This window comes from Eschrichtius robustus, chromosome 8 (assembly GCF_028021215.1).
Source record: "Eschrichtius robustus isolate mEscRob2 chromosome 8, mEscRob2.pri, whole genome shotgun sequence".
NCBI lineage: Eukaryota > Metazoa > Chordata > Mammalia > Artiodactyla > Eschrichtiidae > Eschrichtius > Eschrichtius robustus.
Genome location: NC_090831.1, coordinates 51,748,597 through 51,762,616, shown reverse-complemented (window position 1 = coordinate 51,762,616; position 14,020 = coordinate 51,748,597). Strand labels below are relative to the sequence as shown.

Genomic DNA, 14,020 nt, shown 5'->3' with positions numbered 1-14,020 from the left:
CATGTGAAATAAAAGGAGTAGTAAATGGCTTGGCTAGCTGGATGGGGCCTTGAAGGAGAACGATAGGATGGGGAAGGATAAGGAGGTGTGGAGAAGAGGTGTATGGATGGCCATATGGGAGTGGGTACAAAGCATAATGATCTTCAATTCACATGTTAACATACCAAAGAACATCCAACATGGAAGCGGCCCTAAAAAGCTATGTAGTTCCAATAACTCATTCAGTTGATGTCAACCTACCCCTTTCTTCAGCTCTCTGGGAACAGGCTCATGAATAGAATAGCCATGGTCACCGGAGGTAGAGTCTAAACATGTGAGAAACTGCTTAGCCTTCCATTCTCCAAACTGAATTTAGCTGCTGCTTTTGGCAAATGTCAGATCTTACAGACACAGAAATTAATACTGAGCCCCTAATCAAACATCATTTTTTGAAGAGGCTAATTAGCCATGTAGTGATTCATTGATTAGAACAGATACATGACACCCTGGAAATGCAGTAATTCTAACTGACTTGGATAAACATGACACAGGTACGGATTAGCCTTTCCTACTAAAAGTGTCATGGGCAGAACCACTGTCTAAGATCTTATAAAATATTTGATTCAGCTGGATGTCATACCACGTAATATCACCTTTGACCAAAGAAGCCACTTTATGGTGAAACAGAAATGGTTGCTGGCACGTAGTCATGAGTACAGTAGTCATATCACATTCAACAGCTGCCAGAAGCTACTGGCCTAATGGGCTAAGGCAGGATTTCTAAACCCCTGCATGATTGACATTTTGGGCCAAATAATTCTTTTTTTGTGTGGTGGTTTTCCAGCGCCTTACACTGCATTTATCAGCATTGCTGGGTCGCTGGACTCTACCCACTAGATTCCAGTGGTACCACCAGCCAGCTGTGAAAAAATATTTCCAGACATTGTTAACTGTACCTATGGGGTGGGGTGGGGGTGTGTAGAACCACTGAGCTAACAGAGGAAACTTTCAAAAGGAAAGCTGAGTTGCCAGGTTGGAGTAATTCTGTGACAATAGATGCTATCATCCAGGATCGATCTATCTATCTATCTATCTATCTATCTATCTATCTATCTATCTATCTATCTATCTACCTATCTATCTATCTATCTTAAATTAATGATTATTATGTGGTGTTATGTCCTTAATAGGTAGAACATTAGAATATATGGATCCAGGAACCTAGGGTATAAATAGGAGTGGGCCTCACTTATGACCATCTTGGTTAATCCACTTGGGTAATTTGCAACTCTAGACTCTGGGTTTACTCTAGTTCCCAGAGTAAAGATATTTCTACTAGAGGGTATAATAAAAAACCCATTAAACTTTAAACTAGAGCTGTCCCTGATAACCTTGGGTTCCTTGGGGACAAGAGATGACCAGGCAGGGAGGGAACAGAGTCACCAAAGTGAGAGGGATAATTAACTCTGACCATGAGAAGGAGTAAGGACTGCTGTCACCAAGTAGTAACAGAAAAGAATGTGTTCTGTCCCCAGTGATCTATGTGCCTATCTCTTGGTAATCTTCAGCCCAATTTTGATAGTAAAAAGACAAATGGAGTAGTAGGGTATGGTGACCAGGGGTCTCAGACTCCTGAGGGATGAGAGTCTAGCTCATGGCACACAGGAAACCACTTAGACTAGCAGAGGTGCTAAACCAGAGTAAGAGGAGTCACGTATGAGTCAAAGAGGAAGAAAATGCTGAATACAACTCTAGAACTTCTCATAGAATTGATTGTGACTTCTCTTCCAAATGCACTGGAGTTCAACTTCCTCCACCCAAGTCTCCTTCTCTTACTTTCTTGCAGATGTTTTCCCCAAGAGCACTCTCCAATTAACTCCCTGCATAGAATCTCTTCTTCAAGTCTTTTTCATGGGAAACCCAACTTAAGATAGGGACAGACATCAAGCTATGTTTCTCAAGTTGCACTGAATAGTTTGTCTATGTAAATTTAAAAGGGAAAAATGGCTCATGCAGCTCAATATCAAAACAAACAAACAAACAAACAAACAACCCAGTCAAAAAATGGGTGGAAGAGCTAAATAGACATTTCTCCAAAGAAGACATACAGATGGCTACAAAGCACATGAAAAGATGCTCAACATCACTAATTGTTAAAGAAATGTAAATCAAAACTACAATGAGGTATCACCTCACACTGGTCAGAATGGCCACCAGCAAAATGTCTACTAACAATAAATGCTGGAGAGGGTGTGGAGAAAAGGGAACCCTCTTGCACTGTTGGTGGGAATGTAAATTGATACAGCCACTATGGAGAACAGTATGGAGGTTCCTTAAAAAACTAAAAATAGAATTACCGTATGACCCAACAATCCCACTACTGGGCATATACCCAGAGAAAACCATAATTCAAAAAGAGTCATGTACCACAATGTTCATCGCAGCACTATTTACAATAGCCAGGACACAGAAGCAACCTAAACGTCCATTGACAGAGGAATGGATAAAGAAGATGTGGTACATATATACAATGGAATATTATTCAGCCATAAGAAAGAATGAAATAATGCCATTTGCAGCGACATACTCATACTGACTGAAGTAAGTCAGACAGAGAAAGACAAATACCATACGATATCACTAATGTGTGGAATCTAAAAAAGGGTGCAGATAAACTTATTTACAAAACAGAAAGAGAGTCACAGATGTAGAAAACTTATGGTTAACAGTGGGGAAAGGGGGTGAGGAGGGATAAATTGGGAGATTAGGATGGACATACACACACTACTATATATAAAATAGATAGCTAATAAGGACCTACTGTAAAGCACAGGGAACTCTACTCAATACTCTGTAGTGGCCTATATGGGAAAAGAATCTAAAAAAGAGTGGATATGTGTATATGTGTAACTGATTCACTTTGCTGTACACCTGAAACTAACACAACATTGTAAATCAACTATACTCCAATAAAAAATTTTTTTTAATTTAAAAGGGATAAATTTTATATAAAAAATTTGGAATTGGTCTCTATGGTTCAAATGAAGTAAACGTATTAAAGTAACAGATAAAAGTCTCTCTAGAAAAAAATAGAAAAAAATTCATTACTTTGTAATTTGACATAAAATAGTATATAAATCATCAAAGTTTAAAGATAAAGTGTTGATTAAAATAATTCTCCTCTGAGAAATGCAAATCAAAACTACAATGAGGTATCACCTCACACTGGTCAGGATGGCCATCATTAAAACGTCTACAAATGATAACTGCTGGAGAGGGTGTGGAGAAAAGGGAACCCTCCTACACTGTTGGTACGAACGTAAACTGGTGCAACCACTACGGTAAACAGCATGGAAGTTCCTTAAAAAACTAAAAATAGAGTTACTATATGATCCTGCAGTCCCACTCCTGGGCTCATATCTGGAAAAGATGAAAACTCTAATTCGAAAAGATACATGCACCCCAATGTTCATAGCAGCACTATTTACAAGAGCCAAGACATGGAAGTATGTCCATCAACAAATGAATGGATAAAGAAGATATATAGATAGATAGATAGATAGATCATGATGGAATATTACTCAGCCATAAAAAATGAATGAAATAATGCCATTTGCAGCAACATGGATGGACCTAGAGAATATCATACTAACTGAAGTACATCAGACAGAGAAAGATAAGTATCATATGATATATGTGGAATCTAAAATACGATACAATGAACTTATTTACAAAACAGAATCAGACTCACAGAAATAGAAAACAAACTTATGGTTACCAAAGGGGAAAAGGGGGAGAGGGACAACTTAGGAGTTTGGGATTAGCAGATACAAACTTGCGTATATAAAAAAGATAAACAACAAGGACCTACTGTATAGCACATGAAACTATATTCTATGTCTTGTAATAAGCTATAATGGAAAAGAATCTGAGACAGAATATATATATATACGTATATAACTGAATCACTTTGCTGTATACCAGAAACTAGCACAACATTGTAAATCAACTATATTTCAATTAAAAAAAGAGAAAATAATTCTCCTCTGAAATCTAACAGAAATGAGGTAGAAATTGTGAATTATTAATTGGCATTAAAATTTTATTCCTTGCATCATGCCTAGTGGGTACTAACTCCATTTCTCCTTTATGTTGTGTCCCTGGGAAAAGGGGAATTAAACTAAAATATGCCCAAGGAAAAGTGAGGATAAACAGTTATGAATCCTGGCTGTATCAATAACTGAGTTTCTTCTTTGGACATTTACTTATAATTTTTGTTACATTAAATATGTATTTATCCTTCTGGGGTATTTGAAAATATCCATAGTGACTAGTGATAAATCACATTATTTTCAGAAAAAAATCAGCATCTTTTTTACAATGAGGAAAAAGTCTATTATTCAAATTTTAAGTTGAATTTTCAAGTGCATTTCTCTTCTCCAAATCTCTAGAGTTTAAAATATTTAATGCTTTGAAATTAATTTTGAAACCTGTGGATAATCTCAAACTCAGTGGTCTTACATCGATCTTAAACGTGGGTGACTCAGCTCTTTGATGTTAGTACAGAGCAAGAATTTTCAGGTGTTGTTAATGTGGCTCAGAATTCTTTGAATAAATTTAGATTCCTAGCAGATAATTGACCTAAGTGACTTTGGGAAGTCCCTATAACTTAAATAAATAAAGACAAACTATATTTCCACACATAAATAATATGTAGATGCAGTTTTATGCCACAATAGAATTTCCCAAGTTAATCTCAATAATTATTTATTAGGTCTAAATGATTACCCCAATATCTTAGCTAATTTTTGAAAAAAAATTTAAATACATTTATGGCAAAAAAAAAAAAAAAAAAGGAAATTTAAATACGATTGAACACACATACACCTTCAAGGAAGTAACTGAGCACAGCAGATCTCAGCCCATTATCTGAAGTTGGCAAGGATATTTCATTTCATACATCATTTAGAGACTAATTTGCCACAATGTTTCTATAAATATAGTAGTTCTTAAGATGTCAGCAGAATGAGAAGGGGAAAAAAAAAATTAGTTTTCAACAAATGTCTATGCCAAGATGTGCATAGCTGGTGAACTCTCCAGTCCTGTCAGGGGTATATTCACATTTCACTGAGCTAATATGCCTGACTTTTTGTAAGCTCAAAAATGAGATAAAATAAACAACAAAAATGACTTATTTCAAAACAGTGACTTAATTTTCATTTGTTTTGAAGGATCCATAATTTTTTTTTAAAATTTTATTTATTTATTTATTTATTTATTTATTTATTTATTTATTTATTTATTTATTTATTTTGGCTGGGTTGGGTCTTCGTTTCTGTGCGAGGGCTTTCTCTAGTTGCGGCAAGCGAGGGCCACTCTTCATCGCGGTGCGCGGGCCTCTCACCATCGCGGAGCACAGGCTCCAGACGCGCAGGCTCAGTAGTTGTGGCTCACGGGCTCAGTCGCTCCACGGCCTGTGGGATCCTCCCAGACCAGGGCTCGAACCCGTGTCCCCTGCATTGGCAGGCAGACTCTCAACCACTGCGCCACCAGGGAAACCCCCATAATATTTAACAGCACATAAATTAGATGCTGGAATGTAATGGATCATTCCCTGTCAATATTTAATTCATAATACGTTTCCTTTGGGGCCAATTTAGAGATCAGGTAAATGAGAGAAAATGGGCCCAAGTGTCCTAGAAAGATAAGTCAATGTCAAACCCTGGCTACAAACACGAACTAGCAAATTACATAAAGAGATATAAAAAAGAACTAATTTATGAAATTCATTAATTGCTTCTCACAATATTGGACAAAGTACCTACATGCCCATCTTTTTCCAAATGTGTCAACATTATATCATTAAATAAGATGTCAATCAAGAACTTTTGTAATCAACCTGGACATCCAGGACCCTAGTAAGATATAAAATAAATAAATAAATATCCAAGTCTTTGTCTTCAAATGTTTACAATTTAAAACAGGAAACATATCATAAGCATTTACATATCAAAAATTTATAGAAAAAGAAAGGGGGCTTCCCTGGTGGCGCAGTGGTTGAGAATCTGCCTGCCAATGCAGGGCACACGGGTTCGAGCCCTGGTCTGGGAAGATCCCACATGCCGCGGAGCAACTAAGCCTGTGAGCCACAACTACTGAGCCTGCGCGTCTGGAGCCTGTGCTCCGCAACATGAGAGGCCTGCGCACCGCGATGAGGAGTGGCCCCCGCCTGCCGCAACTAGAGAAAGCCCTCGCACAGAAGCGAAGACCCAACACAGCCATAAATAAAAAAATAAATAAATAAAATTTGAAAAAAGAAAATGCTCCCTATTTAAAAAAAAAAAAAAAAAAAGAGGGAAAGCAATATTTAAAAAAAAAAAAGAAAAAAGAAAGGTAGATACTGCAAATAGATAGATACATCCATCCATACATACATGGATAGAAGGATTAATAGAAGGATTAAGAGGTGGATAGATATGGATATTACTGAGTATGTAGCTTATTTTCAGACAATTTTCCAAGCAATATAAAATTTTAACTCATTGAATCCTCAACAAATCCTGTGTTATCATTAGTATTTAAAAAATGAAGAAGTTGAGATTTTAAAAAGTTAATACATTTGATGAAATTCCAATAGTTAAGAAGTGATGGATAAAGTAATCCAACATATGCCTGCCTGGCTTCAGAGCAAGTGCTCAACCATGATGCTTGCTACTTTCCTCTCTATAAATAGGATATTACACTTAGCATTAAAATGCTGGAATTATTTAAAAGAAACCTTATATTGTTGTTTCTTGGAGCTCATTACTGTGCACCCAGATTCTGAGTAGGCCAGGGGGGTAATGTAGGACTCTGCATTTTTTTTTTTTTAAATAAATTTTATTTATTTATTTATGGCTGCATTGGGTCTTCGTTGCTGAGTGCGGGCTTTCTCTAGTTGCCGCGAGCAGGGGCTATGCTTCGCTGCGGTGTGTGGACTTCTCTCATTGTGGTGGCTTCTCTTGTGGAGCACGGGCTCTAGGTGCGTGGGCTTCAGTAGTTGTGGCGCACGGGCTTAGTTGCTCCGCGGCACGTGGGATCCTCCGCGACCAGGGTTCGAACCTGTGTCCCCTGCATTGGCAGGCGGATTCTTAACCACTGCGCCACCAGGGAAGTCCCTCTGCATTGTTCTATAAACACACCAGGCAATTTTGTTACAAGTGGTGCATCATACACAATATGAAAGCACTTATAGAACTCACCCTGCAGCTATAATTCAATGCAAAGGTGAAATATGTGTCATTAAGGGAAAATAGATAGACACCACAGGGGATTACTTCTAGTTTTCTTTGTAGCGCTAGCAGCCACAATCTAAGAGAAGAGAATTTTAAATGAGCAATTTAAATGATGTAATCCACAAAACCAACAGCTGTCTTCCCATGAATTTTCTCACTGACATCATTCACAATGTAGCTATTCGGTTTTACCTTCTCTTCATAATGTCAGCAGCTAATGTTTTTTAATTTTGAATTCTGAAATAGTTGTAGATTTACGTACAATTATAAGAAATAATACAGAGAAATTCCATTTACCATTCGAGACATTTCCCTCCATTGTAACATCTTGCATAACTGTAGTAAAAGGTTATAACCATAAATTTCCTATCAATATAATCCACTAATCTTATTCAGATTTCATATTTTATAGACATTCATTTATCTGTTTGTATTTAGTTCTACAAAATTTTGTCTCATGCACAGATTTTTTTGTGTGTGTGTGTGACCACCATCACAGCCACAGAATATTTTCATCTCAAGGATCCCACGTGAAACCTTTCTAAGGCCACAGCTACAACCTTCCTGCTCCCTTCCATAATCCCTAGCAACCACTAATCTTCATCTCTATAATTTTTCTGCTTCATAATGCTATATAAATGGAATCACAGCATATATAGCCTTTTGAGACTGGCTTTTTTCACTCAATGTATTGATAATTCCCCTGAATTCAGCATCATCCAAGTTGTTCCTTATATCAGTGGTTGCTTCCTTTTTATTGCTGAGTAGTACACCATAGTATGAACGTACCACATTTTGTTTAACTATTTACCTGTTGAATGATATCTGGGTTGTTTCCAGTTTGGGGTTCAAATCAAAAGCCAAGACTCATTCTTGATACTTTTTTATTTCATCAGTTCCTACATCCAATTACTAAGAAATTCTTATTAGTACTACTTGCAAATATATCTCAAATCTATCCACCTTTATGGGATACATAGTCTAAGTCATTATTGTCTCTTTCCTGCCATGCAGCCACAAGTCCTTTAATTGGCAACTTTGTCTCCTTATAAGCCACAATGATTACAGGTAGTCTTTTTACTAGCCTCAGAGTTTCTCCACGACCTGGTCTCTCTCTCATCTGTTACCAACTGCACCCTCACCCTTTGTCAATAAGATTTAGCCGCACTGGTCTTCTTTCCTTTCTTAAGCTCATTTTTTCGGGGTCATTGCAAGTGCCAGTCCTCTGCCTGAAGCATCTCTTAGCCTTACTTACGCTTGGCCAACTCAAATGTCACCTCCCCAGGAAGATCTTTCTTAACCCCCATATCTAATGTTGAACACACCTATCTCACTTGGATGCTGATGGGAGCTTGCTTCAATTTCTTTTCAGGATGTGTCACCACTGAAATAACCCAATGTGTTTACTGTGAATCATTCACATAAGAATATTAGCCACTTGCTAGCTTAAAATGTCTCTCTCTTACTCACTGCTGTATTTCCAGAAGTTGAATGGCATGACACCTGGAATATAGTACTTACTAAATGTTTGTTTAATAAATACATGCATTAATCTACCTGTTTATCACCTACCTATCAAATGTTCTTTAAAATATGAACCGAAGTTAATCTGGCAATCTGTTCTCCTGTGACCAAATTCATACACTGTGTGCCTTAAACCCAGAATTCTTCATTTTTCCCTAAATATCATATGCCCGTCCCCATTTTCTTTCCTCCGCATAGAATATTTAATTTCCCCAGTCCACACTCTTTCTTTGTTTGAGAAACTCTTACAGTAGTTTGGGATGAATCAGGAAAAATATTCCCTGATCTTACAACAAGGTTGTAAATGCTAACCAGAAAGAAAGGACTTTTGGCTAACAATCAGTATTTCAGCTGTTTTGCTGCTTGAGAGTCAAAAGTACATAGTTATTGGGCTTCCCTGGTGGCGCAGTGGTTGAGAATCTGCCTGCCAATGCAGGAGACGCAGGTTCGAGCCCTGGTCTGGGAAGATCCCACATGCCGGGGGGCAACTGGGCCCGTGAGCCACAACTACTGAACCTGCGCGTCTGGAGCCTGTGCTCCGCAACAAGAGAGGCCACGACAGTGAGAGGCCCGCGCATCGTGATGAACAGTGGCCCCCACTCGCCGCAGCTAGAGAGAGCCCTCACACAGAAACGAAGGCCCAACACAGCCAAAGATAAATAAATAAAATTAAAAAAAAAAAAAGTGCATAGTTATATTACAACATACTCATGTTCATCAGGCTGAGATTTTTTTTGTCATCTTGTGACATGTCTTTCAAATTCACGTTTGAAGAAGTTACAAATGTCAGGATTTGGTGGAGGCAGGGGTGAAGGCACGTGAAGAGAGTTTTCAACTTCTGAAGTTCTTATTCACAACTCATTGCTTGTAAACTCATTTCTCAACTTGGCATGCATTTCTGTTACCCTTCTTCCTTTTATTTCACCACCAATGTGCAGGCCAGCTGTCCCACCATGTTTTTGAATAGGGTACAATTATCCATGCAGTAGGGACTTTAATATAGAAAAAAATATTCTTTGTTAATGTTAACTATCACTAGCAGAATGAGATATTTATAATAATGTATAAGGAGGCAAAAAAAATTGAGTATTAAAAAAATCCCTAGGTGCATAAATATATTTCTGATAGCAGGGCACCTTAGGTCAGCAGCCTGCTTTACTTAGAGGAAGCCTTTGACAGTCTTCATGCTTTGGTTGCTCAATAGTACTCCGTCAGGAGTAAATTGAGTTTCCGGTAACACGTTTGCCCTAAAGCAGCATAAAAACTAATGACCGTGTCCAGCTATGTACACTGCCAGCAGCTACAGTATGCCAGGATAATTGCTTAAATTTGGATTTCTGATACTCTTGCTCAATCAAAGGCTGTTTTGAATATTGGCAGACCAGACAATAAACTCATTGTGCATTTTATGGATAGATACAGACTCTGAAACTGGCTTATCTCCCTTCAGAACTCTGATTATTTCAGCAATGATCGTGTCCTTTCAATTTTCCACCCTGGCATCCCATTACAGAGCACAAAGCCTTTCAAACTCTGGAATGAAAAATGTTGGGGAAAGGCCCACTTGAGGACAGTGTTTTGGGATTAAAGACTTGTTATATACTTGTCAGAGTCCTAGTTTTAAATAAAAACAGTGAGTCTTAGGGGAAAAAAGAAGACTTGGATGCTAGTAGGTGATAAATGTGTAGACCTGTTTGACCTCACGTCCTATAAGGGTACCCTTTTTCTTCTTGCAGTTATTCATGGGTTTATTCTTTTATACTTCCCTTGTAGTTTCTCTTATTACTTCCTCTATTCTACCTCCTTTTTTATGCGATGTCTTTCTTCAGTAACATTTATTGGGTATGCATTTACATTTATGGTACACAAAAATAAAGGAGAAGGAAAGACTTTACCAGATAGAGAATAACTGAGGCAGTTTGTCTGCACTAGTCCTGCCCTACAAGAATTACCAAGGGGAATTCTTCAAGTTGAAATGCATAGATGTTAAACAGCAACGTGAGAGTATGTGAAAGTACAAATCTCACTGGTAAAGTAAATATATAGACAAACACAGAACACTGTAATATTGTAATGATGGCATGTAAATCACTTTTAATCCTAGTATAAAAGTTAAAAGACAAAAGTATTAAGAATAATTGTAACCACAAAAATGTTTTAGTGGTCGCACGATATAAAAAGAAGTAAACGCTGACATCAATAACACAGTGTAGGGGGTGGAAGTAAAAGTGTAGAACTTTTGTATTGAAGTTAAGTTGTTATCAGCTTAAAATAGATTGTTGGAACTACGAGAGATTGGATGCAAGCTTCAGGGTAACCACAAGAGAAAGATCTATAGCAGATACACAAAAGATAAGGAGAAAAGAATCCAAGTACATCACCACAAAAATGATTAAACCACAAAGAAAGACGGCAAGAGAAAAGGAACAAGAGAAGTATAAAACAGACAGAAAACAGTTAACAAAGTGGCAGTAATACGTCCTTACTTATCAATAATTACTTTAAGTGAAAATGGATTAAACTCACCAATCAAAAGATGCAGAGTGACTGAATATATTAAAAAAACAAAAAAAGACGCAAGCCCAAACTATATGCTGTCTACAACACACTCGCTTTAGATTTAAAGAGATCCAGAATTAAATTAAAAGTGAAGTTATGATTTTTGCTTTAAAGACACGTATTTGAAGAATTCAAAAACATTCTAAATGTTTCAAAAGAATTCTCAGTTCCAGTTTTATCACTATGCCTCTGTATTTTTTTCTTCTATTCTTAATATCCTATAAAAATTATTTCTTCCCCTGGGTTTGAAATATAGAACCACACATATGACTCCCAAACCTACATATGCAAAGTCATATCCTCAAAATTTCTCTTCATTTGGTTGACCTCAAATCATCCAGTGTCTACACTCATCAGTTATCAACTCCTCCACCTCAAACAGAGACAGGCTTTTTGTTACTGGTCATTTTCCATTATGCCAACCTAAACAATGCTTCATTCCCTTAGCACTAACATAATCACCTCCCATATACATTTTGATGATCATTTCTTTTGATGGTTTTCCTTTGCTTTCATTTTCAGAAGTTTCACACTAAGGAGCAGAAACATTTTCTCAGATAAAATTATATGAGTGCATAGATAAAGTAAAAACAAGTAGAGCTCAGAGCCACATTCATAGAAGTTCCATTCCTTGAAGAAAACAATTTAGTTAGAAACTCAGCAACTTACAACCAGAGTCCTTAATAGCTAGCTTCTTATTCACATTTTCTTATTTATTTCATCTTTAGACATGAGAAAAATAACAAAATTTCAGAGACGTCATAGAGTGAATTTTGTGGCTCACCAGGGCCCAAAGGACTCGTTAAAATTCACAGATTCGAAACTCGCTCTATCAATGCATCAAGAGTTTGCTTTGAGAATGATGCTCAACAAACCAAGATGATGGAAACCACTGTGTTTATTATACGTGGGCTTTTACAGATTTATAAAAACCAGGTACGAGCTAGATCACTCTCTGCCTCTTACTGATCTTCTTAACTCTGGCTGAACCACCAAATTTAAAGCCTGTTACTGTTGAAAATTCTTTTTTTTTTCCCTTTCATATTATTTCACTGACTTCCGCATGCTTTTCTGCTTTCTGAAACATGTGAGTACTGCCTTTATTCCACCTACGTTAGTCTAATAAGTCCAACTCATTTACCATTTCCAAAGATACTTCCAACATTTTGAAGCCTTGGAACCTCTACTGAAGGCATGGCCTCTGTGGGTGTGGGTGTGAGTGTGCATGCAGGTGCACACTTGTTGGGTTGAAGAGTGTCAAAGGTCATAAGGAAGATTATGTGGACTTCCGAGACTTCTTCAGCTGGTTTTACCTCCCCCATCTTACAATCTTATATTTTCTCTTGGTCCCTTAGTTTGGTCCACATCTGGACTCCCTCACGTTCTAGCCTAAGACCCAAGTGGTTATCAAGGTATTTTCCTACAAAGATTCTCTAACTTCTCAAAAGAATTTTGGAAAAGATGAAAGCTTCTAGACAAAAAATAATTTGGGGGAAAAAAAGAGAATGTGATAGTCTTAAGAGATGTATTGTTGCACCAGATCAATCTTATCAGTACCTTGCCGCCTGGTGACTAGAGCACATGTATCTACTACAGAGTGTTTCTCTCTCTCGGTCAGTTTTCCTGAAAAACAGACATATTTAGTTCCTGACTGTGTACAATGTGTGCATATCTCAGCACATGCGTCCACTTCTTTTCATCTTGACACATTCTTTCTCCAAAAACACTAAGATTTGTTCCAGTCCTGAGGATACACTCCTATCATCTTGATATTTTTCAGGTCTCTTCACTTATAGAATCGCAGAAATTGTTTTGTCATAGATGACTTGCAGAAATAGTAACACTCCTCCCTTATACATTATTATTCATTTAAATACCAGTAGGATGTTTATTTTCAACCTCTGGAGCAAATTCGAGTAATTCTTTCTATGCTGACTATACAATAGGTTCTTCAGGCCTAATGTTAATCTTTGTACCCCAGGAAAAGCCCTAGTAGCGGCTCTTGATGGCTTTTTATATCAAATCACAGGCTTTTTATAACAAATCCACAATTATTAATATGCAGGATATGTTTCAGAAAATATTTTCTGAAGAGAATATAGCGAGCAAATACCTGATGTTATTTAGAGTTGGAAAAATACCACCATCATGTAAACAAATGGCTACTTCACATATATAGGTGTGTATTGTGTATGCTTGTATTTATCCCACACTTTACTTTCCCTGAAGTGAATCCCATGTGTACCATGGAAAAATAAGTTTTTCTTACTTGTTTACCTTTAGCTCTGGGAAGAAAGGTAACAAAGGTCTATATTATGGAATCATTTGGCCAGTTTTAGACCACTGAAACATTCCACCAGGAAAATAGTAGTAGTCCAATTTTCATTTTCTAATCTTTCTTTGGATCTCTGCTTGGTACTTGAAGCTTTCTTTTAAAATGGATGTAAGGGCTGTAAAGGTTAAGAGGAGACAGAAAACCTAATGCTTTAAAGTTCACTTATCATTTATCCAACATAAATTCTCTGGGAGGAGAGTTCACTGAAAGCTTATCAGTCCTTCCTATTGTTTGATATCTTGACACCCAATTAACTGGGGCTTCAAGAGTTTAGCTCAACTTCAAAAAGAAGAAAAATAAAACTCCCTTTTTCTCCCAGACCTTTCTGCCCTATAAAGGTCTATTTTAT

General features: G+C 37.3%; 1 pseudogene; it reads right to left on the bottom strand.

Moving 5' to 3' along the window:
* LOC137768302 (protein ILRUN pseudogene) overlaps window positions 1–12,658 on the bottom strand; it is a 100,377-nt pseudogene extending 87,719 nt beyond the window's left edge.
* Window positions 12,659–14,020: the final 1,362 nt, after the last annotated feature.